The sequence below is a fragment of the Camelus bactrianus genome, chromosome 29 (assembly GCF_048773025.1).
Source record: "Camelus bactrianus isolate YW-2024 breed Bactrian camel chromosome 29, ASM4877302v1, whole genome shotgun sequence".
Classification (NCBI taxonomy): domain Eukaryota; kingdom Metazoa; phylum Chordata; class Mammalia; order Artiodactyla; family Camelidae; genus Camelus; species Camelus bactrianus.
The window spans coordinates 14,359,256-14,386,933 of record NC_133567.1 but is presented as its reverse complement, the minus strand read 5'-3'; the positions used below and the strand labels follow the sequence as shown (position 1 = coordinate 14,386,933).

The window sequence follows — 27,678 nt, the reverse complement described above, 5'->3', positions numbered from 1 at the left end:
GTCTTCTATGAATTAATGAATTTGATGAATCATTTAATTAATTCATTCAACAAATATTTACTGAGCACGTATTACACATCAAGCACTACGTTCCAAATGTTATAAAATGCCTGCAAGAAAATGGCGCCCTAGATTTAAAAAAGAAAAGAAAAAGGCTAAAGCCCTTACTATAATGTTCTACTTTAACTGCATATACATCTGATTACAAACTGTGTTTATTATGCTGGGCCTGAATGAAACCAGAAGTCGAGTTTAAGCAGCTTTTTAATAGCTTCTAAGCTTTCTATGTGCATTCTTTCTAAAAAGCCTAATGCAAAAGCTCTCTTTAGATTTAGCAAAGACTAGGATTCCAAATTTAAAATGACATTTGTCTCAAAAGTAAGTTAATATTTAATGATAGTCTGATTAATAATTGTGATTTTATGAACTGGAGACATTCAGCATGAAAGTCTGTAGACACACTTGTTCTATCCAGACTAGGGAAAAGGGATAAAGATGGACCATCTCTTTTCAAATGTTACTTTATTGTTATGTTTCATAATTTCTCCTTCAAATCTCCACTTTCTCAGTCTGGTATGAGCTTACTGGAAAGCTTTTCATTTGTGAAAAGCTGGACAAGAATTCAAGAGATCCAGTCACATGAGGACTTTCAAAGGATTAAGAGCAACCACAATGTTATCTAGATGACAGCTGTGGAAAAAAAACAGTACAATGCTTCACCTTACATTTTTTACAGACTAAATACTGAAATTGTTATATCTGATAAATCTCCAAAAATGTATCAATTGGCCTGTCAAGAGCTATCATTTCAGTTTTGTTTTTTTTTTTTTTTTTGGCTATGAACTGAACTGTCCTTTGGCTGGTTTTTGTTAATGATCTGAACTGATAAGACAGCTTTTGTAAACAAGCACAAAAGTAAAGAAACCAATATGCAGAAGAAGACGAACTTGCTAAAGGACATAGTGTTGTGCCCGTCATTTTAGAGGTTAGAAAAGAAATTAAGAACAGAGGAAGGAGAGGCAGAGAAAAGGAGAGGGAACAAAAAAAGAAAAAAAAAATCCTGGTTGGGAAGAGTGAGTGTGGGAAAGCCTTCAAGGTCATATTACATAGACACTTACAAAGATAATGGACTACCTTTGTAGAATTTTACATTTTGTACAGTTCACATAAAGAAATGCCTTCGATAAAAAACAATTCCTATGGTTAGAAACCAGACATGGTGCTTTCAGACCTCTTCACTAGGAACTTGGGAGATATTCACTAGAGTCAAAACAGGCATTGGATTCCAGACATGTTTATATATGGTGAACTGGAGGACAACATTGGTTGTAAATGGATATTTCTAGAATTTAAGCCATACTACTTTTGAAACTTAGGGTTTCCTAAAGTAATTCATGCTAATAATAGTCCATGTCTGCACTGTCTCATATGGTAGCCACCAACCATATATGTCTATTTTAATTTTAATTTCTCTGTCCGACGAGTCATGTTCAAGTCAATAGCTTATGTGGCTAGTAGCTACTCTATCAGAGAGCCCAGATATAGAAATTTCCCATCGTCACATCAAGTTCTATTGGAAAGCACTGGGCTAAACAGCCTTCCTGTAAAGTTTGAGGCTGAGTATTTTCTGAAATAGAGGACAGAGAAAAATTCTATTGGAAGCACCATGTTCTGTCTGGTCATTTTATCAGCTGCCTCCACTCTTAGCAGTGATGGCCCCTGGACCTCCACTTATAAACTCTCCTCCATCCCACATTCTAGCACCATTTGGTCCTCATCAAGAAGAACGTGAAGAGTGTGTGAGTGTAAAATAGCACAGGGCCATGGCTTGGCAGTTCATCACCAGGCAAACTTGCTCTGGTCCTCCTATGCCCAATCCTGGTCAGCAGTTCTTGGCAAATGCACTCTTGGTGTTGTTTTGTGACCTACAACCTGACTTCAGTCCCAACTCCATCCATTCCTGCACTCATTGGATCAACAAATAAACAATGAGCATCAATTATGTGCATGGAGTTGCAGAGGAACCCCTGGATAAAGCAGTGAAGGAGGACAGTCCCTGCCTTTACTGAGCTGACGTTCGCACACAGGGGAATGACACTTCAGAAGTAAATTACTCACAATTAAAACTCAGAATTGGGTTAAGTGCTGCAAAGGAGAAAACAAGAGTGCTAGAAAGGTAAGACTGGAGAGACCCAGCCCGATTCTGGGAGCCCCAGGAGACACCTTTGAGCGACGACTTTTGACCTGAGATGAGAGACATGAGTAAGAGCTCAGAAAGTGGGCGGAGAGAGCATTCTGAACAATGACGTGTGCAGGTCTCCTGGCACGTGATCCCAGGGACCTGAGGGGGAACTCAAAGAAAGCCAGAAATCATAGCAGCAAACGAGGATCAAGTGTGCCTGAGATGACACTGGCGGGCAGGGGCCAGACTGACTAGAGCCTGTTATGAACAACAGCTTTACACTGGTGATGCTTTGGAAAATCAAGACGGAATGTGGCAACCCCCCAAGTTAAAGATTTAGGCCTTTCTCTGAAGAAAAATGGGAAATTGTTTCAGGGTTTTAAGGACATCAGTGATACAATCAGATCTGCCTTTTATCAAAAAAGCAAAGGGCAAATGGATTGAAAGCACAAGAAGGGAAGCTAAGAGTCCAGTTAGCAAGCTTTAGTGAAAGTCCAGAGAGAGGAGTTGGTATTTGGTGACGTACAAGGAAATGGTCCTGCCCACTGTGCCTGAGTACCTGATACGACAGCGCGACCATCACACAGCTTTCCAGAGAACACACACCTATGTCTAAAGTGATCTGGACCCCGGCTAGCTACCTAAGACAGACCCATTCCTAAACTCTAAGTACCCCCAAACTGTAGCATTTGAGCCTATGGGGCTGGATCTCCTTTAACCCTGCCTGCCCCACCTGCCCCTGCCCGCCTAAATCTTCAAATCTTCCCAGTTCCCAGACTACCCTCCCCATGTATGGCCAGGACTCCGCCAAGAACTCCTTAAATCTAACTTCCTCCCTCCTCGAACTGCCACTTGCCCTCTGTCTCCACTCTCTCCTGATGCCATGTTTGCCTACCTGGCTGATCTCCTTTTAGGACCAGTTTATCCTGCCATTCCTGAGGACTCACTGCTAGAAAATAAAAGGAGAGAGGAGAAAAAGAACCAAAAAGCTCTGGAATCTGCAGAAAACAAACAGGTAACCAGAAACAGAGTTTAAAAGTATCTCTGGGTAATTAGTGGTGGCATAATGACCCAGCTCCCCCAACTTAGCAAAACTACAGCCCACGTGCTGTTCCTCATTCCAGAAATGTCGCTGTCACCATTTCGTTTTCAGGAGCCTTGCCTCTGCCCATCACTTTTCCTTTCTAAATAGTTCATAAGGACACATTGATTGTTTGAGCCAGGGCTCACTGTACTTGGTCACTAGAGAGGGAACTGGGGGTTCCTATGTTTGCCTTCAGATAGACTATAAGGCCGGTGAGGGTAAAGACCAATTTCATTTAACCTAGTGACCTAGAATAGTGCTCCACCTATGAAAAGTACTTAATAAATATTTGCTAAGTGCGTATCTTAAAAACTGGCTACAACTTTGAGCCACTTGGACTATGAGAAAGCAATAAGTCCTCTTAGAGAAAGAGCTGCTGCTCTGTTTCAGAAAAAAAGCATAATGGACTGTTTGGCTATTCCAGGCACGTCCCATTGTGAACTTGCACACTGAGTCCACAGGTACCTCAGGGAAGGACAGAGGGAAAATCCTAGATGAAGAGATGTGAGGGAGAGACCAGAGGAAGGGAGAGACCAGAGGAAGGGAAAGGCCTACCAAGTGGCCAGTCTCTGTGTCTCAGAGAGATCTTGGCAAGTCTCCATGGTGAGAAATGGTGAGCACATTTCTAGGAGCAGTGACATCTAACATTCAGTTAGAATTAGTTTCCGGGCTATGATAATAATCACCATCCTTTATCCCAAAACACTCAACCAGAGTCTGTTATCTGCAAAAGCCTTATACTAGTGATGCTTTGAAGAATGAAGGAAAATGTGTGGTAGTCTCAGAAGTCTGAGTCAAGAGCCAAAGACAGGACAGGAGTGAGATGGGGGAGATGCCATCTATAGCACAGATTAACTAGTGAGTGAATGCAATTCAAGCCCTTCCCTCCCCTCCCCCCCAATTTATTCTGGAGGAAGATGACTATAGCAGGGAATGGCTAATTCCCTACTTAAACTTACAGGTTTCATTTCTGTAAACGAGAATTGTCACTGAGATGCTCTTGTTGAGCCAGGGATGACACTTCCCAGCCCCTCTGCATCTCTGTGGACCATGTGATTAGTTTCCATCAATGGAATATAAGCAGAGCGCTGTTGGTGTCACATCTGAGTCAGGAGGTTTAAGAATTAGATGGCTTTTCAATGCTTGCTCTTGGTCTCACTCTCTCTCCATCTGACTGTTATGTGGGTGAGAAATAAACGTTTATTATGGTAAGCCACTAAGTTTAGTTTATTACAGCAGCTAGCATCATCCTAACTTATTCTGAAATTGATATCTTGAAGTCCATGCTGCCTCAACAAAAATCTGAATACGTGGTGTTGGCCACTGGCAAGGAAACAGCGAAGACCAGACACCTGGAACCCGGTTATGCCCTGGCAAAACCATGCTAACCAGAGGGCAGATCTACAGCTCTAGAATAAACGGCTGGAAAGAGCCAGAATGCTAATATGTGATGGCTCCTCACTGCCTACATCAAGGTGTTACAAGACAGTGGATGAGCTCATGAAAGAATTGGCTAGTTTGAGACCAGAAATAAGGGCAAATAGCCAAACTCTAGAAATATAAGACTACAAAGCTGGAACAAACCATTGCTTCAGGGACTCTAATGGTGAGGAATGACACTGAAGAAAGTTCTGAGTAACAGACACCCATTTAGACTTCCCAGTGAGACAAGGGGACTCTGCCATGCAGCAAAGATCTAATTAATGAAGTTACCCAACCACCCAAGCCTCTTGTTCCAGATGACCCCAAAATAACCACTGGAGACACAGGTGGTTGAGACATGAGCAAAGAAATGAGGCAGGTTCAAGAACTATGAATAGGAAAGAACTTTCACGGTAGTTTAGTGGTGCAACTGACAGCAAATAGATAAGAAACCCATAACGATCTTGAGAGAAATGCATTGTCAAAGAAATTAGGAGCCTAATTTCTAGCGACTATAGAACAGTGACTATAAAACAACCTCAAGGCATCTCAACTTGTACCAGCAAGATGTGGGCCAAGAAAGTAATATAACTCCCAAGAAGGATCAAAGTGCCAAGACCCACTGGATGTAGCCATGGAAAGCAATGGACAAAGAAGAACCATCCAGAAGGTGACCAGGGCTACAGAGAACAATGAGCAAAGGAGTTCTTCCAAGACAGCAAAACCAGAGTCTAACAGAGGAATTTCCCCTGCTGCCAGAGCAGGTCTTCAGCAATGTATAGTGCGATTTCTCGTGTTATTGGCCAATGACTGCTCTATGTCTCCCATTCTTTCCTTTTCTAAATGAGAATTTTGAATGCAGTTATTCCATACCTGACCCATCATGTATAATGGGAGGCCAACAACCTGCCTTTTAAGTGTAATGGTATCTGGACAAGGAGGGGCCATATCCAAATTTAACTGGGGAGGAGGGATTTAGTATTATTACCCATAGAACCCGGACTTTAAAATGGATGCAGTGACCAAGGAGTCAGGTAGTCTCCTGGGGGTGAGGTTTTCCTACATGTAGCCAGAGAGGCAGAATATAATATAAATAACTGTTTAGCAAAATTTGTGCCTCCCTTTCCATGATAAAAGAATGGCTGCTAGCCAGGGGTTACACATTCCCCTCTGTTTATACGGATGGAGTCATGTGATTATCACACCAACAGAATGTGAAATGGAAACAAGGTGTGTCACTTCTTGGATATGCCTTCTCTGTGCTCATTCTCTTCCACATTTGCCAACCAGACACAGAGAACTCCAAGTCCCTAGTTCAGATGGAAAGAATCTGGGTCCCCAAACCACTGCATAGAACACACACAATGGACTCTCATATGAGCCAGAGGTAAACTTCTACTCTATTAATTACTGCAATATGGAGGTTTATTACAGAAGCTCAAGTTACCTTAATTAATACAATGACCCTTGAAGAAGAAAGAGGGAGGCTTCAAGCTGGCTATTATGACCTATGTTGGGAGTTGAATGATTTGGAGACACCTGGATTACAAGTGTTTGCTGTGGGGTCTCCAAAGCCTCCTCCCACTCTTCACCATTCCTTTTTAAGCTACTCCTGGACCTTATTTTACCTGTATTCCTCAACAGTCTCCTGGCTGGTCTCCCAGGCATCAATCTCTTCTCCTCTTATAGTCCATTTTCCTCGTGCTAGCTCAGAAACTGTCCCCCAATAAAACTGGACCACACTACTCTATTTACTCTATTGACCCCCACTGCTTGTCCCACCAAGTGACTTTGCATGGCACAGACACCTTTCACGTTTAATCCCCAGTCTCATCTGCCATCAATTCCCTACAACTGCCAATGTTGAGCCCCAATTACCAGCCCAGCCCTTTGTATGACTCTTCTTTGCAAATGCTGTTCCCTCTGCCTCGAATGTTATCCATCTGCCTCCTTTTCAGCCCAGAGAACGCTTACTCATCTCTTAAAAATCAGCTTAGATGTCACTTCAACTTTGAAGTCTTTTCTGACACGCCTGCATAGAAAGGGAAACTCCGACAGCTATGATCAGATTAGTCAGTCTCAAATATTGTGCCTACTATTAGTTTGTTTCTAGTGCTTAGAAATCTGCATGGTTTAATTTTGCTGCTGTTTATTTCATTTATTTAGTCAGCCTCTAAACTTACCTTCTTACTAAAAACTTAGAGAAGTCTGCTTTTTCAAAATTATGCATTAGAATTAGATTGGCTTCTTTCAGTGGGAGAATACAGCCATAATCAGTGTTGCTGAATGGGATTAATACGATCTTTTTGAATAAGTCTTCAAAAATTGTTACTATTTGGAAGACAAGGCCCAGGAATTCAAGAAATCCTACAATGTGGGTAGAAATTCTGCATCCTCCATTATTTTCACACTTTCACCAGACACACATGTAAATGAAAACTTGATTATCATCTATGACCACATTCTAACCGTGTTGTATGTAAAATCGTTTTTCATAGGAATGTTCTAGGAATATAACTACCATATTTGGAACTTCACCAAGATTTGCTCACCATTTTGGAAAGTCACATCACCCACTGTAATGCTGCTCACATTAACTGCTTCATCAATAAATACAGCACACCCACATCTGTTTGCAGCTGTAACTGTCACACTCTATGAACATATTTACTTCACTCTTATTTCAAAATGCCAAAGAGTCAGCAATATTCAGTTGAATACTTTCTCTTAAATCCAAATTTTGCATTTTAAATAGCAGGCATCTGACTGCTTTATGACATTTTTAGTGCAGTTATACCTGAGTGTACACACAGTGATATACTTGCAATTTTCATAAGCTACTTTCCTTTTATTTCTTGTTTCTATTACAGATGGAGAATTTATATCAATTTTTAAAACATTATATGTATAGACAGATTATATTACCTGTAAACATCATTTCAGGAAAGTAAAAGGGACATTGCAAAATACTGCTTTTTAAAAGAGGGTTCTGGGTCTGACTGAATAGAGAATTGTGGCTAAATACATCTAGGAATTCAAAGAAACCATATTTCTTTTACTCTTGGGATGCTTCTGTTAGGCGGTTACTCAGTTGAACTGCCATCCTGCTCCACCAATAGAATTTACCACGTTTTGTTGTGGTTTATGAATCTACATGTGTAGGCTGTAAATGTATGATGTCTTATTCATATTTATGTCCCCAACCCCTAACTTAGGGCTTGACTCAGAGAGAAAGCTCAGTAGATACCTTCAGGATGAAATAACAAATGAGGATCCTGAGGAGGTACGCAGTCCCTGGCTGTCTCCACTGAAGTCTGAATCAATTAGTCCACATTTTGCCTATACCAATATTATAAAGCTTTCTTCATTCTGCCTAATGTCAGAATCAGTTACATACAAACTCTCTCAATTTCCTCTCCTCCTTGTGGTTGTAGGCAGTTCTCTGTTCACCTGTGTATCCTAAAAGAACCCTACACAGAAGAAACAGTCAATAAATACTATTTAAATCAAATTATTCCCTGGTAATATTGCTATACATAATGGCTGTGTTTTTAGTGCTAACAGCACTGTACTTCAGGTATATTATTGATTAAAAGGGTATTTGTGGATTGGTCTAGAGATCGAAGCATCATTCCAAGTACTGTTTCTATAAATGAATGACAAGTTCTGAAAAAAACAAACTTTAAAAACTGACTTTTATGCTACAAGCCAATTGTAGGTTGAGAGTTGTCTGTACAATGTGACTGGGCCTGTGAGACCTAATATTTGTGAGAAAAATAAAAATGTTAATCAATCATGAGGCTGTATCTAAATATTTGATTGTATGGCATCCTGCAGGCAATATTTAGCCATTTTATCTTCCAACTTTAATCCAGATGGTATTTTTCACATAAACAGAAACAGTGGATATTTAGAAAGAACTTTCCTTCAAATATTACATAAACTTTTGTTGATGAAGATCTCATTAATTTATGATTTGACTTATGTTTTCATGATTTTATTACAGTTGTCACTTCATAAAATAAAAGGCACTCTAGACAATATACTAGAAAATAAACCTGTTAAGTGATTATATTCTATTTTCCATCAGTACATTGGGGATACATTTTGCAGAGGAAAAAGTGAGGACATGGGTAAAAGAAAATTATATTGCAAAACTAATCATTCTCTTATTATATGGATATATAATCTAAACATAATAAATTTAAGTATTTATAACACTATATCCAAAATAATTTGTAATTAAAAAAGAACTGAAAGTGAAAATGAAATAAACTAGAATTAGAAACTGACCAGTCAGATCACGTGTGTTGGCCTGCGTCAGTCTCTGCCGTCATTGTAAGGCCAGTACTTCCTAATGCTTTAGCACTCTGATAAAAGCCCAATCACCATTTTTTTAAATGAGGACATAAATGAACTTATTTACAAAGCAGACATAGACTCACGGACATTAGGAAACAAACTTATGGTTATCAAAGGGGAAAGGGGTGGCAGGGAGGGATCTGTTGGGAGTTCAGGATTTGCAGATACACACTACTATATATAAAATAGATCAACAACAAGGTCCTACTGTATAGCACAGGGAACTATAGTCAATACCTTGTAATGGCCTATGATGAAAAAGAATATGAAAAGGAGTATATATATATATATTCATAACTGAATCATTATGCTGTATACTAGAAATTAACACAACATTGTAAATCGACTATACTTCAAAAAAATTAGCCTCTAACTAAACTACCTTCTTATTTCAAATTCATAATGAAAGTTTTGGAGTTTTCTCCTATTTAAAGTAAAGTCTCTACTTTTGGCCTTTTCCAAGCATCCCCTGTTATGACAACTACGGCCTCCTCTCGTGGCGGGATATAACTCCAAATAAATCTAGGAGCTACAATCATCTTTTCTTATTCTGCCAGGGATCACGTTCCTTGATACTTAATATCATAGTAGGTAATTGGAGCCAGAATGCCTGGGTTCAAGTCTGATGGTATCACTTACTTCCTCTGTGACTTTAGACAAGAAAAGTCTCTGTATTTTAACTTTTTTTTAAATAACATTTTTTATTGAGTTATAGTCATTTTACAATGTTGTGTCAAATTGCAGTGTAATTTAACTTTTATATCTATATAGTGAAGAGTATTAGTGAGAGCTGCCTCATAGAGTGGTTGTGAGAATTAAAACATTTAGTATTTGTAAAACATTTAAAAAGTAGTTGGCTCAACGGTTCATCATAATAATAATGAAAATAAATTTATTTTATTTACACAAATAAAATAATAATGTAAACGTTACTTATAAGAAACAAAAATAATGTAAATATTACTAGTAATGCTTTATTTAATTTAAAATTTAAAAATTTTAATTAAAGTTATTATTATTATTGTTTTCTAGTAATTCCCCAATGCAGAGACTGTGACAAATTTTCATGATCCTCTTCCTCAATCTGCCTTAATTAATTTATGAAGTATGAAACTTGAATGTATTTCTGTTAGCAGGAAATCCCTGATTTTGAAGCAGACACATGATTCTCCTATTAGTTATTCAAGTTTTACTCTCTATATTGTAAAAAATCCTTGAGGGGCAGGGATTATGTCTTCTATCTCTTTTACGTTGGTTATACTTTAATCAAGTACCCTTCTAATACTTGCTTAATGAGCAATGAATGAATTAATGAATGAGTTAGTGAATACATGGCCTTAAACCAGACAGTATAGACAGGTGCAGTTCAGCCTACAGGAACAGGCACTTTTCCCTTAAAGGTGATACAGTTGGGTCCGGCTCACAGAGGCCATGGAGACCCTAGTCTCACACACTTGACCTTCTGCCAGACAGCCTGGACTTGCAGTGAAGAGTCGGTGGGAATATGTATCTAAGAAGCTGAAGGAGGAAATAAGCAATGAAAAGAATGGGCTACCGATCTGGAGTACGAAGATACTTGTAGTAAAGCATTAAAAATTTTAAGACTGTGCTGCTCCATAAAGTTTATTTTATCACTTTGGGAGTAACAAGGTGATAAACTTTTACCTTAAAAAATACTCTGGACTTAAAAAATACCGTATGTAGTGCACGTGTACTCTCCAATCCTCTGAAGCGCTTATGAGAATAATAGGTTTCCGAGTTTTATGTAAAATCCACCTGACAAATATATGCAAACCTCAAGTAACATTACATTCTGAAGCAAACAGAAAGTCTTAACCTTATATGTTTAACTTAAAATGTACACGAGGAGGTGTCCCATCAACTCTAAGGATGTTCCTTAGGAATCAGTCTCTAAAGGATAGCAAATTTCAAGGAACTAATTACTTTCTTACAATTTGTCAAGGAAAAAATGCATTAGATCAGAATAAACTATGTCTTGTAGATTTCCTAGATTTTACCAGTCCTTTGGTTACTTTCACAATACACACACATACATGTAAACCAGTCTCTCTAGAATACTATTGCAAAATGCTGGATATAAATTCAAGAAAAAAAAATTTTTTCAATGCTTAAAGAAGATTTTGCACAGATACACAGACAAGTAGCAAAAAACCTGCACAAATATGCTTTTAAGTTGCCAAGAAACATGACTGAAAGCATATCTTGTCATTTCATCTCTCTGGCAGTCTCACTTTTGTTACCACACTAGAGATTAGAAGGGTGAGTTCATGTTCATAGTTGCCCTACAGTGTCAACAAGGAAACTTTAAAAGCCAGATGAGACGTTGGCTAAGGTAATATTCACCCATCCCATCTGAATATTCAGCAAACATATATGACTGGAAAACTGAACTGTGGGATTTGGAGAAAAGTGCGATTGGAAATAGTTTCAACAGATGCCTGGATTGATTCTATTTAGAAAAACACAGGAGCAAGAGAAAAGAGAGGGACACTAGAATTCTCCAAATGGCAGGCAATAGAGTTATTTTCTAGAAGCAGGGTGTGCATTTGTGTATGAGGGAGGTTGGGGAACACTAATGCAGAGAGGGAAAAGTGAAGGTTAAAAGGAGGAAGAACGCAAAGAGAACTGCCAAGTGATTCACTCCTTTCTCCAAGAGTCTGAGTCGTGCCAGACAAGGCAAGAGAGTGCATCAGACACAATTCTATTTGTGATAAACAATTGGTCTGAACCTGACAGCATGAGGGAGGGGACTGTACTATTTACTTGGTGGAGGCATGTTAACTCTTTTAGAGCATGAGGTTACTTTTCATTCCCTGGAAGAATCATTTATACAATGGACCCTCCAAATTCTCAGAAAGTCTATGTAGCCACACAAGTAATCACGTATTTACGCCTTATGTTAAAAACCCCATCTCCAGCAGCACAGACACGTGCGCAGTGTGCCAAATTACTGAACTGTTTAAGCTGTGATGAATTTAAGAACCAAGAACTCTCTAGTCCAGCTGACCATAGATCTTATATCTGTTACATGTAAGCTTCAGACAACTTTACATTTATTGATACACGCGTGTACACACACACACCCCTCTAAAGAATGAAATAAAGTAAAACTTTATAACTACCTAATTTTTTGAATGTTATTAACTTTTTCAAAATCTTTCCAGTAAGTTACTCAGTACTGACAAGTTAGACTTCTGATTTTTGACTGGAATTTCTCTCTCTCTCTCTGGTTCTATGAAATGTGATATCTCAATTGATGGTTTTTTGGTAAATAAACCGAGAGACCTCTGTCCCACACAATACTACATGGTTAAAAGCAAAAACAAATCTCTACTTTTCCTTTGAGTTGAGCTTTAAAAAAAATCAAATTCCCAACAAAATGCAAAAACGCATCAATGCAAAAACAGAGATGTAAAATGCTATTTAAAATACTGACATTATTGCATAACTTGATGAGAAGGAATGCTGAACCTGCAATGAAATGAACCCGGTGTACATCTGTGCATCCTACATTTTCAGTGTAACCTATTATTATAACACTTATGCAGTCATAAATGATGTATACATGGCATGTCTGGGCATACTGCACACTGAGAATTTTTATGAATGAATACACAAAAATGCTCATAATTCTAGAAAATGGAAAGCATCATACTATTTTGAAAGCGGTCTTTTAAGCCCTGGAAGCAAACAATGAGGTAAATGGTCGGTGTCGTTTGGTGCCATTCAGGGCAACTGTATTCCCAAGTCCCTAGCAGAGTGTGTTGGAAACAGCCATGAAGCTCTTTCCTTAGAGACTCGTTCGTTCTCTCTCAGGAACCGTGCGCTACAGAACGGAGACCGTGCACCGCTTGGAGAACAGAATGCATGCACGTCTCTTGTGTTCTGAGGACTGTTCATACATCAGAGACATCACACTCCCTAAATCCCGTCCCACAAGTGTGTGCATGTGAGTGTGGCATTTACCAACAAATGAACAGAAGGCAACACGAGCTCATCTCCTAGAAATAACATTTCCCATCCCTTCCCAAGCAGACTGCTTGGAAGCTTTTCGGGGGGCTGACACTTCGGCGCCTTCCCCACGGGGACGGAGCCTTACATTAATAACCCTCTCAGGGTTAAGTCAGCTTTGTCTATAAGCCCACTCAGTGCCATATGGCAGTTTCCAATTCCTTTAGCAACTCAAGTCTGGCTAGGCTGCCCGCGATGATGCATTCTTAAAGGAAGACCCCTTCGGAGAGCAGCAATGCCCCCGCCACTTACCTAGCTCCCACAGACCCCGCTCAGCAGGCAGCACGGGCTCGGGCGCCACAAAGGGCTGTGGGATTCCCCGCTCCCTCCGGGGCTCCTCTCCCCGCGATGGTCCCCTTCGTCAATGATCTGTCGCTGGAAATCCCCCTCCCCTCCACGGAGAGGAGGGTCTCCCCGGCTGGCTGGAGCTCCTGCGTTTCCCCCTCCCCTCTCTTCACATCCCTGACTCTGGTTCACGGTCTCTAGTAGGAAGGCTCAAAAAAAGAGGCGGCGGGAGGAAGCTAAGGCATCCTTAAAAAGAACAATAATCTTCATCGATGTTCACCCCCTTCCCCTAGCTGTCCCCCATCCCCCTGCCGCCGCCGCCGCCCAGACCGGAGAGGGCTGGGATAGAAAAGGAAAAATCAAGCGGGGCTGAGCTCGCCGTGCGGAAGGAGCCGGGAAGGCGAGCCGCGCCAGCCGGGGAGTTGCCGCTCGCTCGGGCGGCCCGCGGCGCGGCGGCGGCGGCGGCGGCCGGTGGGGGCGGAGGGCGGTGGGTGCTTGGTGGGTGTGTGTCTGTGGCGGAGCCGGGCAGAGGCTGGGCGCGGGAGGCGAGGCGGGGCGCTCGGGGGCGCCGGTTCCGGCGCGCACACCCGCCCGCGGCCACCCCACCTCGCGCTCCGCCTCCTCCCGCGCTCCGCGCACCCGCGGGCTGGAGCGAACGCCGCCGCCGCCGCTGCCTCCTCTTCCTGGGCGCTCGCGGTTCTCGAGGTGGGCGGCGGGGCTGCGCGGCCGGCCGGGCACCGCCAGGGACGCCCGGGCTCGGCCTCGAGGCGCGGGAGCTGTGCGCTCGAGCGGGGACAGCGCCCCGGTGCCCAGGGCGCGGCCGGGGCGCGGGCGGGAGGGCACCGCCCACACCTCGCCGGGCGCCTCCCACTCCTCCCACGCGCCCGCCGCTCCCCGCGGCCCGGGCCTGGCTCCACACCCACCTGCTTCCCTCCGCGGCTCCCGCTCTGCGGAGCGGGAGGGTCGCAGCCCCGCGGGCGCCGCGCACACGGCGGCGGGGAAAGCCCGGGCCGCCCCGCCTGGATGCGCTCGGGCGGCTTCGCGGGATTCCCTGGGCCCTTCTGCTCCCAGCTGCTGGGCTCTCCTAGCCCGCCCCTACGTGCCCCTGACCCCGGCCAGCTGCTCACCCTGGGAACCAGAGCGAGAGACCGCTCCTGAGTGATGGGGCCTAGAGTTTTCTCCCGGGGAAGGAGTGCGGGGATAACTAGGGGCGCAGATAGGACCTGACTTTCTTCCTCCCACCTCCAGCTCCGCTCGGGGGCCGTCGTCAGCCCCAGTAACCCCGCTTTCCTGGGTCTGAGGGAAAAGCCGGGTCGGTAACAGCCTTAACTCTTGCTTCCCACGGGGGCGCTATTGATACTCTGGCTTGCTTTCTTTTGCCCGCTTTCCCTGCCATCCAGAGAACTGAGCCAAGTTCCTCCTTGGCGAGGCCACCAGATGGACACCCAGACCTTTCTCCACCTTCAAGTCAAGGTAAAGACAGGATAAACTTGAATAATAACATCATTGGGCTCTCCGGGTTCCTGACCTATGTGCTCCTTAACAAGAACGAGGTAGAGACAGCCAGCACAGTTACAAGGGCTTTCAGGAAACCAACGTAGCTTGAAACCCCCTTTTAAAAAGAATGTAGGCCATGGCAATATTTTTAAAGCTGGAACTCCTGAGTTTCTTTAGGTCGGGAAAGATGGCTATGGAAGAAGTCTAAATACACTCAATTTAAAATATCTCATTTAATTCTTTCTTCTGTTTTAGCCCTGACGTACACTGGGATGCGCTAACATCTAGGATTCTCTACACTTTGACTTCCCACCTCTCCGCGGACCTTACCTTGTGCTAAGTGGTTTTTTCCGAGGTGCTAGATGTTGGGCGGGATGACGCCATCGCCCAAGACCTGTGCTGGTCCTCTGCTGTCCTCCGGGCATCTCAAGTACTTCTCAAGTACACTAGGAGAAGGAAGAGGACTCCCAGATCCCCAAACCTTTATCGCCAACTCCTGACCAGTTTCCAAGACTCAGCTCCACATTTCGAGGGACCTGCAGGACCTTGCGCCTCGCCTCCAGCCTTTCCAGTGTCGTATAAGTACTTCCTGCAGGTTACTCTTCCCCGACTGCACCCTGACATAACACTTCCCTGTTCATGAAGTTCCCTAGCGTCCCCATTCCCTACTAAACAGTGTCTGCTGATTTCTGTGCACTGCACGCCAGTCTCTCCTGGGATGCTCCTCTCCCAGTCTTAGGTCTAAACCATTCCAGCACTTCAAGGCCCACTTCAAACTTGGCCTCCTCCGTGACCCCTCCCTTTTGTCGTACGTACGTAGTACGTGGTCAGAGCTACCTTTTAAAAGACTTACCGCCTTCCGCGCCCTACAGAATACATGTGCTTTCTATGTACAAGCCTTCCACTTTAAATGTTTCTCCAGGGTGGATTCCATATCACTTTGTTTGCATTTTTTCCCCTATAACCCAAATCCAAGCACTATGAGATACCTATTCATCCAACAAATATTATTTTGCAACTTTTGTCAGGCACTCGGTATTTGTTAAATGAATGGAATTTACAAAATATTTCGTCTAGAAAGACTGCTTAAGATTCATTTTTAGGGGGCAGGGTATAGCTCAAGTGGTAGAGCGCATACTTAGTACGTAGGCGGTCCTGGGTTCCATCCCCTGTACCTCCTCCAAATAAAAATAAATAAATAAACCTACTTACCTACCCCTCATGAAACAAAAGAAAAAAGAGAAAAAGATTCATTTTGAGCTGTGCCTAATGTAAAGTAGTATGAGCTTTCACACATTTTATGGGTGGTGAAAAATCCCCTTACTTTCCTGGCCCACATCAACATCATTCATCACCTTCAATAAGAATTTAATTATTTGACAAGTATTTGTTAAAAATATTTTTTATTTTAAATTTCCGTAGGAGTTTAGAAATCTAAATCCATTTTCTTGCTAAGTGGTCATAGGTCAAGAGAGCAAATTATCTATCGTGTAAAACACTGCTGCTATCTCCACTAACAGGAAGTAGGGTGCTAGGACCCATCATGCCTGAGTCTTGTCTGTAAGCATGCAATGATACGGAAAACAATCTTTGGAAATAAAATCTAATTCTACTTACTAAATTACTCATAGCTCAAATGGATTACAGAGAATAACCTTAATATACACTTTTTTTTTTGAAAAGCTGAGTTCTCCATATGCACAGCTTGAATTCTGGATGGCTGCTAAGGCTCTTGTGTTGATTATCACCATGTGGTTTTACTGTCTTAGTGTTTTGTATTTTTTGTATAATTACGTATTTTTTAAATTATTCTCCAAGGAAAAGATCAAAACGATCTAGCTGAAAAGTTAGACATATTTTCACATTGCTTCTTAAGCCATCTTTTTTTGACCTTTATTAACGTTTATGAAAATGTTCCTTTTGCTTGTATTTCAATTTCTCAGATTTATCATGAGATGAAATCATGTTAATAATAAAGGGAAGAAATATCTGTTTACTATGTCAAAATGCTTTCCTCATAACACTTGGTAAAATAAATCACTTTAATATAAGGTTAACCTGAAGTAATCTTATGTGTATCATAAGATCAATTTAGATGAACAATGTATTTCCTCATACATCACGATGCTGGTATATTGGAATATTGATGTATATACACACAATATCGAGAAAAATAGATTTTTGGTAATTTTTGTTGAATAAAGTATCTGAAAAATATTTAGTATAATCTGAATAACATAGTTACTGACTACACTTTAACTTACCAACTGGAATTTTCATTGGCGAGTTGACTTACAGGAAGAGCCTGTATAGATGAGAATAAAGGAGAAAAGGCTGGAGGATGAACATTTTTTAAAATGTTAAAAGGAGAGGGGGAAGAATTTGCAAACTTTTGGAGACTAAATAATTAGAATTTGATTTAAATTGATTTAAAAAGTCAAATGGAAAGAAGTGTATATAGCATATTGAGTTAAACCAAACAGAAATAAAAGCGAATTTAGAGGAAGAGTCTTTAAAAATGATGTGAACTACATTAAAGGAAAAAATACAAAAACATAAATTTAGTGTGTGTGTTATGTATTCTGGAAGGATGTATGTTAATAAGCTACAGGAGTTATCTTTAAGAGTTGAGAGGCAGGTTTTGTTTCATTTGGTATAACATGGATATACCCAAAGGTGGGTGAATATTAATCTGCAAACATCAGCACCATGAGGACACTAGGCTTTTCATTATTAACCAAATATATCCATAGATCAGGGCTACACTTTTTTTTTTAATGGAGAAAATACTGTTACGATGCTCATCGTCATATAAGAAAGCAGCCACTGAAGAGTGATTAGGATTTACCACATTTTTAGACTTAAAGTGCCTTCTTTTTCCCTTTTAATTGAAAGTGTAGGAAAGCTGGGCAATTTAGAGAAACTCACAGAATCCTAGCAGCCACTGAAATCCTATACTCGTACATTGCAGTGAAGGCTTGAAAAATAAATGAGCTGTTTGTGTGTTCTTCATTGAGGAGATAAGTACTATCTCACTGATTCTTTTGAGTTTTGTTGAGACAGATTTGGCTGCCCTTTGAAGATTTAAAGTAAGAGATAAACTCCAGACTGACTGTATTTGTATTTTTTCTTTAAATACAGTTCTTGTACTGAGCATGAACTTCTTGGAAAATGTCAAATGCTTAAACATATTTTTTTTTTTTTTTGCTATGTAGTAGCAGAACTGTAAGTACTGTGTTTGAATCCATCTTTAGAACTACTTCCCTAGGTTTCTAAGCAACCTAATTTTTTCTTAGGAATCCATGAGGTTGAGGGTAAAGAATTTCTTGGGCCAATTAACTGGAAATTCAAAAAATACTCTGCATAAAAAATATTTAACTACATTTTTCCAGGACATGGTAGAGCAATGATTGGATTCCTAGTCAGATCTGAGTTGCATCCCTGTTACATATTTGTGCTGTGTAATAACAGGTAAATTTCAGCAAGACACTACAGCGTTAGGCACTGGGCTAAATTCTTTACTGGTAGTGGCTAATTTAGTCCTTATAATGGCTCTTTGAGGTATATACTATCATTATTATTCCAGTTAATAAAAGAAGTGACTGAACAAGAGAAGATTTAAATTATTTGCCCGAAATCACACTGTCAGAATTAGAATTTGACCTAAGACATGTGACTTTAAAATTTTAAGCTGTTTCCCTCTACCTCATCCCACACTGATAACATCTTTCTTCCTGTTTCACAGGTTGTCTCCAGTTCATGTGGGGAAATAATGTATAAAATATTATTTTTAATTTTTAGGATGGAAATCTGGCTAAGATAAATGTAGAAGTGGCAAAATACAATCTATGAAAAGAAAAAGAGAGAAGATAAAAGAAAGGAAAAGGAAAGAATTTGTTGTTGGTGTTTAAGGGGGACGGAGGTAGGACAGGCAACTTTTGTTCTTCCAACAGGTAGACTGATGCTGATCCACCCACCCCACTCACTAATTTTTTACAAGTCATTTGTCTGAGATTTGATCTGTCAAGCTTGGGCACATTTGGGGTGAGGCATGTTGCCATGGAAGAGGATGAAGGCTTTCAGGCTTCCACAAGGAGATATCTTTGTGGATCACAATCCACACAGAAGGCCAGAACAGATCCTGATTATGAACGTACCACCTGCACAGTGGATCAGAAAGCTTCTACGGCTCTTAGAATAATCTGGGCTTTGGAGAAGTAGGAAATGGATAATCTCCAACAGTGGAGGAAATAGCAACCAGTCACAAGCAGAAGAACCCTCTTTGCAAATACAGGGACATTATTCTTAACCCCAGACTTTACATGATTATAAGCAAAAAGTGGATCTAATGATATAACATGTCCCTCCTGACTATGCAAGGACTTTGTCTGTCAGAAGCCATGATCACAGCCACGGCAAGCAAAAGCAAATTAGTTACCCAGAATCTTTTCTGATCAATTGCCGAGTGGACCTAGGACTCAACAAAGCAATTGGGTTTAAATTGTGACAGATACTCTAAGAGTGCCTTTGTTTGCTTCTGAGAAAGAAGCCTGAACTGACATTACATTCAGCAGAGGCATATTTCCAAAAGGGCCGCTAATTCTCAGAATGACAAAATAGTAATGCTGCCATGTTTCTTGGTCTTCCTTGTCCTTGCAACTTTCAAAACTTTCTTTGCAGTACTGAGTAGGAATATTGATCGTTACTAGAATCCATAGCCTGACAGTTATCATTTCTCAGTACTAATTAAAGTTGCTTCAGTGTTTTGTTCTCAACAAAATATATTGTGGTAATAAATATAAAATCAAAGCTTTTTTTTTTAAAGCACCCTAACATTGTATATTCAGTAACATTATATCAAGAACTTAACATAGTAAATATTGAAAAGTTTTTAGTATTAAAGATGACTGGATGTGAGTAACTAGTTAAAACTGATAAACACAGATCAGAAGACAGATATAAAAATAAGCACATTTTACTTAAAATATGCTAAAGAAATAAAAGAATGATATTTTCACTAATGCCAACCTTTGCTTATTTACTACTAACAAATTGCCCATTTATGGAATTAAATATATGTGCTAATTTTAGCATTCAATATTTTACTTCACATAATATGTTACATATTATATATATATATATATATATATAAAATTTGAAGTTAAATATTGTCATCGTGCATCTTAGATGTTTGGTTCTGTTTATTCATCTCCTCCTTTTCAATTAAAAAAATGAAGACTTCTTTTAACAAGCCCTGGTATGTATTTTAGAACACAAGAGCAAGTGATTTTAACTGGAATTAAAATTCCAGAGATGAAAATTTTGAAAAGACTATTTTTTACTTACCCTCACCCCCCACTTCTACTCTATGCATAGCTCAACCAGGCCCAACTAGATGTCAGAATCTGTCATACTTCCTGTTTGATTTAGTTGATTGCATTGCTCATAGAATAATCAGATATGGGAAACGAGAATCAGATGTGGAAACTCAGCCTGTTAAATGAGTCTAATTAGCATGAAAGCAATCTGATGGGACTTTCTGCTCCTGCTATCAGGAGGTCACCGTACTGCCCCAGCAATGCATCAGTTCACACAGCGCTGCATTGACAGAGATGTTAGTGTCACTAAAAATCTTCATGAGCCCCAAGTCAGCCATGACTCGTCCTGTCATATTCCTTTCCACCACACAAGAAAGTGAGTTCAATAGAAAACCTAACCTCTCTGGAAAACAGAAACAAAAATTAAAACCACATCCCTTCTGTGGTTCACGCTAATTGGAGTTGAGGCGGGGGGTGAAATCTCACATGCAGAAATTAGACAATTTCTGTTGTTCCCTCTTTCTCTTTGTATATTTATCTCCCAAACTAGCCCCTGATATTAGCTGGGGGTGCGCATCTCTGGTACCAGGTGGGGATACCTGTTTATCAGTTCTGACTAGTTACTTGTGTGACGGCACACACAAAAAGGAGTGTGTCATTCTCTTGTACTGCTTTGAAATTCCTGAATAGTTGTGACAACTATATTTGATAATAATTGACACAAAAGAAATCTAGCGTAAGCCTCATCATATCTTCTACTATAAGTTGCACTAATTTAAAACATTTCTAATAATTATAGTCCAAGGAGAAATCTTTAATTTTAGCATTTTACACAAAGTTCATTTGAAAATTTGAAGGGCACCCTATAGGAAATCATGAAATTGTTGTTTGGAGGAGAATGTGTTTCTCTATATACATAAAATGACATTTACCTATTAAGAACTACAAGCTCAAGAGAGTTACCAGGAAGAGAATTTCAATACAGTGCCAGGTTATTGGTTTATGTAATTTTCTGTATCGCCTATGGCAATTACCCAATAGTTGTAGAACTGAAAACTAATGCAAAAAAAAAAAGTTAACAAAAAAGCAGACTGGATAAATTGAGTTCGTTAAATAGTGAATGCTGAGGAGGGACGGAGCACTTGCTTATCTCTTTACAAACTCTCCAGTGTACTCCGTGAAGCATGACATTTGAGTGCCCATAGACAATATTCCTGTTCGGTGTGCAGAGCTGTAAAATACTTGGACATCCCCATTTGAAAAATGGGACTGTTGACATTTAAATGACTCTGTTATGACTTGACCCGGAAAATTACAATCGATTTTATATACTTTATTACCAAAAGAATGTGGCCAGATTAGAGGGAATTTGGAAAAGACTAACATAAATGATTAAAGAAGAAAATAGGGCAAAGGAATATTACATTTGTACTACCAGAGCGACTGGTGACAAAACAAAGATTTAGAAACCCTATGTCTGAAGAATGATCCCTCAGTATGAATAGAAGTAACGCTGAGATTGTGTTCAGTGTCACGAACTAAATACAACAGTGGAGTGAGATTAAAGATAACCAAAACTTCTATTCTTAAAACATCCATTTTATAAGATACGAAAAGTTATTATAAAATACTGTTCTCAAAGTGCTTATAGTAAGCACCACTTTAAAACAAAACAAAGCAAAGCAAAATGATACTTAGACTTGAATGTAAGTTGTTCATGATAAAGAGCTAATTTTCTTATTCTCTTAAGAAAAAAATATGTGTTTTAGAACATTTTATCCTGATAATGCTTGCTAATGTAATCAACACCTAAGAATTGTGATACTTTATTCGATCCTTTAAATAATAAGGCACATTATGTAATATGTCCTGGGGCCTCATTGTATTTTGAAACTATACAGTTCTAGGGGGAGGATATAGCTCAGTGGCAGAGTACATGCTTAGCATGCACGAGGTCCTGGGTTCAATCCCCAGTACCTCCATTAAAACATTTTTTAAAAACAATAAAAAAGAAAATATATAGTTAAATCATATAATAAATATTAACATTATTAAATACTTGGACTACTTATACCTTTATCCATAATTATTTATGATTTAGAGAATTAAAATTGTGTTAAGTCTATGTCTAAATGAAAATTTACTTGCCAAAGTCAGAGTAAATGATTTCTATACAAAGTATTGTATTTTTTTCCTTAGAAAGTTATAGATTTAGCTAAGTTTTTGGTGTTTTTATTTGATATTCCTTCCCTATTTCCTTCCTATCACACTTTATGGACAATTTTATATCTATCACAGCTAGAGTGACAGTTTTAGTAGCTGAAAAAATATGTAATGATTTCTCCCACAAGTTGGGTTGTCCCTTGGAAAGCTGCATGGAAATGATAGAATCAGGAAAGCCAGAATCAGTGCTGACCACATCCTCCACTCTGATGTTCCTGCCTTTTTCTCTCTTGGTGCCCATCACTGCCTCTAGAACTTTCATCTATATGCAGATGGCTCCCAAACCAGAATTTCTAAACCTCGATAATTGCAATTAATGTTACCCTTCCAACTGTCTTTTGGGGCCTTCCACTTGGATATTCTGCCATCGCCTCAAATCAATTCACCTGAAGAACTTCCACCCTTTGATCACCAGGCCTTCTAAGTTACTGCTCTTCTTTTCACGGTCCTGCATCAAAGCACTGGCAGGCATCTTAACCCATCGCTTGCTCCTTCCCACATCCAGCTACTTACCAAGTCTCCTTGACTTTTCTTTCATGTCTCCTAACTCAGTCTTGCAGGTGCATGCGCACACACACACACACACACACACACACACACACACACACTGCTTCATACCTTACCTCATTCCCACAATTCCCTGCAGTATGAATTCTCTCCCCATGACCACCTTCCCAAAACACTCCTATCATCCCATCACATCTGGATTTAAAAATGGTTCCCTTCTACCTACAGAATAAATCCTCAACCCCTCAGCCTGAGGCTCAAACCTTTCTGTGATTGGACTCCAGCCCACGTTTGCAGCCTCATTCCCCACACATATTCCTGTAGACACTAGCCCTCAAAGAGACTCGGCCTTTCCCAACTCCACACCTTTCAACCGCACCATGTTCTTATCTTGAAATACTCCCTTCTCTGAACAGTCCCACCTAAATAATAATAATCATAACCTCACTTACTCCCTGACACCCTCATTGACTACTTTAGGCGGAAGAGATTTTGTTCTCTCTGAAACGATAACACCTTATCTGCTATTTATTTCTCTTAGAAAATAGTAGCATTGAGCCTTTAGAATCAACATACTCCTTTCTCCCACATATTATACTGGACGTCTAATATATATGCTAAATGCGATCTCATCATTGCTTTTTATAGAGCATTGCAAGGTCATCTGTTTCTCTAATTAGATGATCAGCAACTTGAGGGACATTTGGTAAAGAAAAAATGAAAAACTACTAGCTTTGAAATTACAATCATCTATGAAGTTCAAAACAAACTCAAGACGTTGCCATGAGAGTGGGCAAGTTACTCAGCTTCTCTAAGCTGCAGGTTCCTTGCTTGCAGAAAGGAAAAGGATGTACCTATGTTGCAAGCTTATTTTAGAGGCTAATTAAACTAATCTATGCAAAGATATCAACCACAAAAGGCACTCAAGAAATGGCCACTCTTCCTTTCCCTGTGTGCCCTCTAAAGTAGCTTACTCACAGAATTTTGACCAGGACTTGGTCAAAATTCATGGATAACAAAACTTTTTGTAACAATTTAAATTTTTAACATTTCTTAGAAAAGAAGTTGCTCAGTCTCACTAGAGCAAAAGTATACACGAGAGATTAGAGAGTAACAGGGCTGACCATGTAGTCTGGGGCAAGGCTGAGGAAAACCAGGATTGGCAGGCCAGGGACTGTTTTTCTCACTAACCTGAAATAAGACACACTGAAAAATATCAAACTGTGAACTGTTGCTCTCTTTTTAATTTGCCCCTATTGTAGTATGTGGGAAATAACCAGAGGGGAAGAAGAGTAGGTGCAAGATATTTGTAAAAGCATGAACTTGGTTTCGGAAGGCTGGGCTAATGTCCTGACTTTGATAATGAATAGCTGTGTGACCCTAGGGAACTCTCTTCACCTCTCTGAACCTTTGTTTTCTCTTCTGTAAAATAGGACTAATAATTCCCTTCCCACGGAATTTCTCTGAGGATTAAGTGAGATTAAATATATAGTGTATAATTCATAAGATGTTATGTACTACATGAATGTAAGATATTAAGAATGACATATATGTTCTGTTTCATAGAGTATAGTGTTATTAGAGTTAGATTTGGTGAGATAAACCATAGGTTTGTAATTCTCCACACACAAAAATTAAGACGCAGGTCTGTCTAAGTTTATGGTGAAATGGGAGTTTAACATGAAATCATGGTGGAGCCGACTCCCATGTTGAGGTGGGGTGCAGCTACAGAGAAAATAACAGTACGGAAGGCAATGACCCCGTAAGACGGGCTCACTGACCTGTAATTTGTCCTTTTCTTTTTTTTCTGATCTCAGTGCTGCCAGATTTCAAAAGGAGGCTGAAATTTCATGAAACAAAATAATGTACTTTAACTGTTTACTAAAAATATAAGACAGTGTCGACTACTGGAAAAAAAGTAGTAACATTACATCCAGTTAAGCTAAATCCAGTAGGCAGAAAATTCAATAAAATGTTGCAAAACAAAAGCACACACTTTGCTCTGAGCCCTAAGGACCAGCAAGGGAATGACAGTGTGGAAGCCCCCGTGTGGAAACGCTGCCTTGTGTTTCTGTGTTCAGGTGTGGGAACAGTTGACAGCAGCACCCTAGCTGCCTGTGCTGCTGGAATGTTGGATGCAGGGCAATTAGGCCCCAAATCTTGTATGGCTTTAAGGGGAATAGATAATTCAATACAAATTCAGAAATCAGCCATGTGAAATTTCCTACAAATTGTAAACAGAATTAAGAAACAAGTAATAATCAGTAATATTGTTTATGCTTCTTAATATCATTTGGGGGCATTCATGATTGACTTTCTGGTTGCAGAAAAGGAGATTATGTTTCTTTGGTAACAATAAGTAACACAGAAGCAGAATTGTAGAAAGAAATAAGCTTACCAATAATGTCTGGATTGTAATGTCGATTTGGTACATATACTATTTAGAGGATAACTCAACTAAGGTAACACTACTAGCTTTCTTTTTACCAAAAATGAACTCAGAGTATAAGGACATGAAAAAAGTTTACTTGGAAGTCTAGCTTTTATTATATATTTTAATGATTTCTGGCTTATATTTATGCCTTCAGGCTTGGCAATCTTCCCATTTAAGGTAAGGAAATGAAAAATTGAAACACATACCACTTTTAATTAAAATTCTTATATCCAAAGATATTGAGCAGCCTCCCTTGATTAAATCAGCCCGTTGATGCTTTTGTCTTTACAGATAATGATTAGTCTCATGCAATTTTTTTAATTAGGTTCAATAGTGCTTGATTAGGGGGTAAGACTTCACTATTTCTGAATTATAACATAGCATAAAAAGAGACAAGCACCCACATAAGATTCAAACTCCTTATTCAAATATGTATTAAAGACCCTGTCTTGATAATTTGATAGGCATAGCCAATTAGTTACATAGCTCTAAAGGTTGTAAGAATGAGTTATTTTTAAATAGCATAAGCAATCTTCAGATTTCTTAACAGATCAGGATTCTATAAGTTAAATTTGAAGTTCATCTGTAGTTGAAAATATAAGGGAGAAAGTCATCTGGAATTTCTTTGGTCTTCAATTCTTCGGTCTTACTTTAAGGACGCATGCTAAATTCCTAAGAGCTTTCAAGGATCAGGCTGTCATTGGACTTCTCACTGGCAATGTATTCAGATTTCTGAATAAGAACTGTTTTCAACCTAGAATTCTATACTTGGCTAAACTGTCAATAAAATCTGAGGGAAATTAAAGAGATTTTTAGACTTTCAAGAACTCAAAATATTTTCTTTTCATTCATCACTTAAAAAATATTCTAGTAGCTTACTTTATTTTTTCCATATTGTTATAATTTTTTTCAGCTTTCATTTCATTTTTATTGAAGTTGATATACAATATTATATGTTACAGCTGTACAGTATACTGATTCACAATTTTTAAAGGTTATTCTCAATCTATAGTTATTATAAATTATTGGCTATATTCCGTGTTGTACAATGTATCTTTGTAGCTTATTTGATACATAATAGTTTGCACCTCTTAATCCTCATCCCTATAATGCCTTCCCCCCACTGGTAACCACTATTTTGTTCTCTATGTTGTTTTTTGTTATGCTTACTAGTTTGTTGTATTTTTTAGATTTCACATGTAAGTGATGTCATACAATATTTGTCTTTGACTTATTTCACTTAGCATAATGCCCTTCAAGTACATCCATATTACTGCAAATGGAAAAATTTCATTCTTTTTTATGATGGAGTAATATTTCATTGTATATATACACCAGCTCTTCTTTATCCAGTCAGCTGTTCATGGACACTTAGGTTGCTTCCATATCTTGGCAATTGTAAATAATGCTGCTATGAACATTGGGTATATGTATCTTTTTGAATTCGTGTTTTCGATTTTCATATTACTATAATTTTTATTGTGATAAGATATACATAACATAAATTTTTACAGGTTTAGCCATTTTTAAGTGTACAGTTGAGTGGCTAGATATATTCAGTTGCTGTGCAACCATCACCATTATCCATCTCCAGAACTTTTTCACCATCCCAAGCTGAAACTCTGTTCAAACGATAACTACTAATTATTCTCTACCCCTGGACCCTGGTAACTACTTCTACTTTCTGTCTCTATGAATTTGACCATTAGAGGTATCTCATGTTAGTGAAATCATATAATGGTTGACCTTCTGTGTCTGGCTGATTTCACTTGTTTTCAAGGTCCATCCATGCTGGAGCATGTATCATAATTTCATTTCTCTTAATGGATGAATAATATTCCATTGTATGTATCTGTCACATTTTGTTTATCCATTCATCTGATAATGGACATTTGGGTTGTTTCTATTTTTTGGCTATTGTGAATAATGCTGCTATGAACATTGGTATATAAATATCTGTTCGAGTCCCTGTGAGTTACAGAGAAGACATCAAATGCATTCATAAACACCTGAGATCTCTTTTTGTGTACATAAGTTTAAGTAAATGGCATCATTTTTACCTATCATTCTGCTACTTATTTTTTATATTCAACATTTCTTTCCAGCATTATCCATGTTGATGTAGTTAATTTATTTTAATTGCCTGTAATGTTCTATTGTATAACTTTACCACAATTTATTTATTCTGCTACAGACAGAGATGAATGATGCAGTGAATACTGTTGTCGTTATCTTCTTCCATGCCTGTGCCAGAGTCTCTCTAGGTTATGCAGCTAGGAGTGGAAATCCAGCCTTTCTGCTGGATCCATCAAGTTTTCTTTATTCCTCACCT

General features: G+C 39.4%; 1 protein-coding gene and 1 long non-coding RNA gene across 3 annotated transcripts in view; one reads left to right on the top strand and one right to left on the bottom strand.

Moving 5' to 3' along the window:
- The window catches only part of KCNB2 (potassium voltage-gated channel subfamily B member 2), a 370,558-nt gene that overhangs the window by 339,151 nt on the left and 3,729 nt on the right, over positions 1-27,678 (bottom strand). Inside the window, exon 1 of one of the 2 annotated variants that reach the window (XM_074355137.1) lies at positions 13,335-13,471. The exons of the other annotated variant lie outside the window; for it this stretch is intronic. The gene's annotated coding sequence lies outside the window, so the exon portion shown is untranslated. Of the gene's footprint in view, positions 1-13,334; positions 13,472-27,678 lie in introns of those variants that run through there. 2 annotated transcript variants of the gene reach the window in all.
- LOC123611892 (uncharacterized) lies at positions 13,936-17,401 on the top strand. Its single transcript, XR_012503265.1, has 3 exons — positions 13,936-14,072; positions 14,768-14,840; positions 15,120-17,401. It is a non-coding gene; the product is annotated as an uncharacterized LOC123611892 (long non-coding RNA).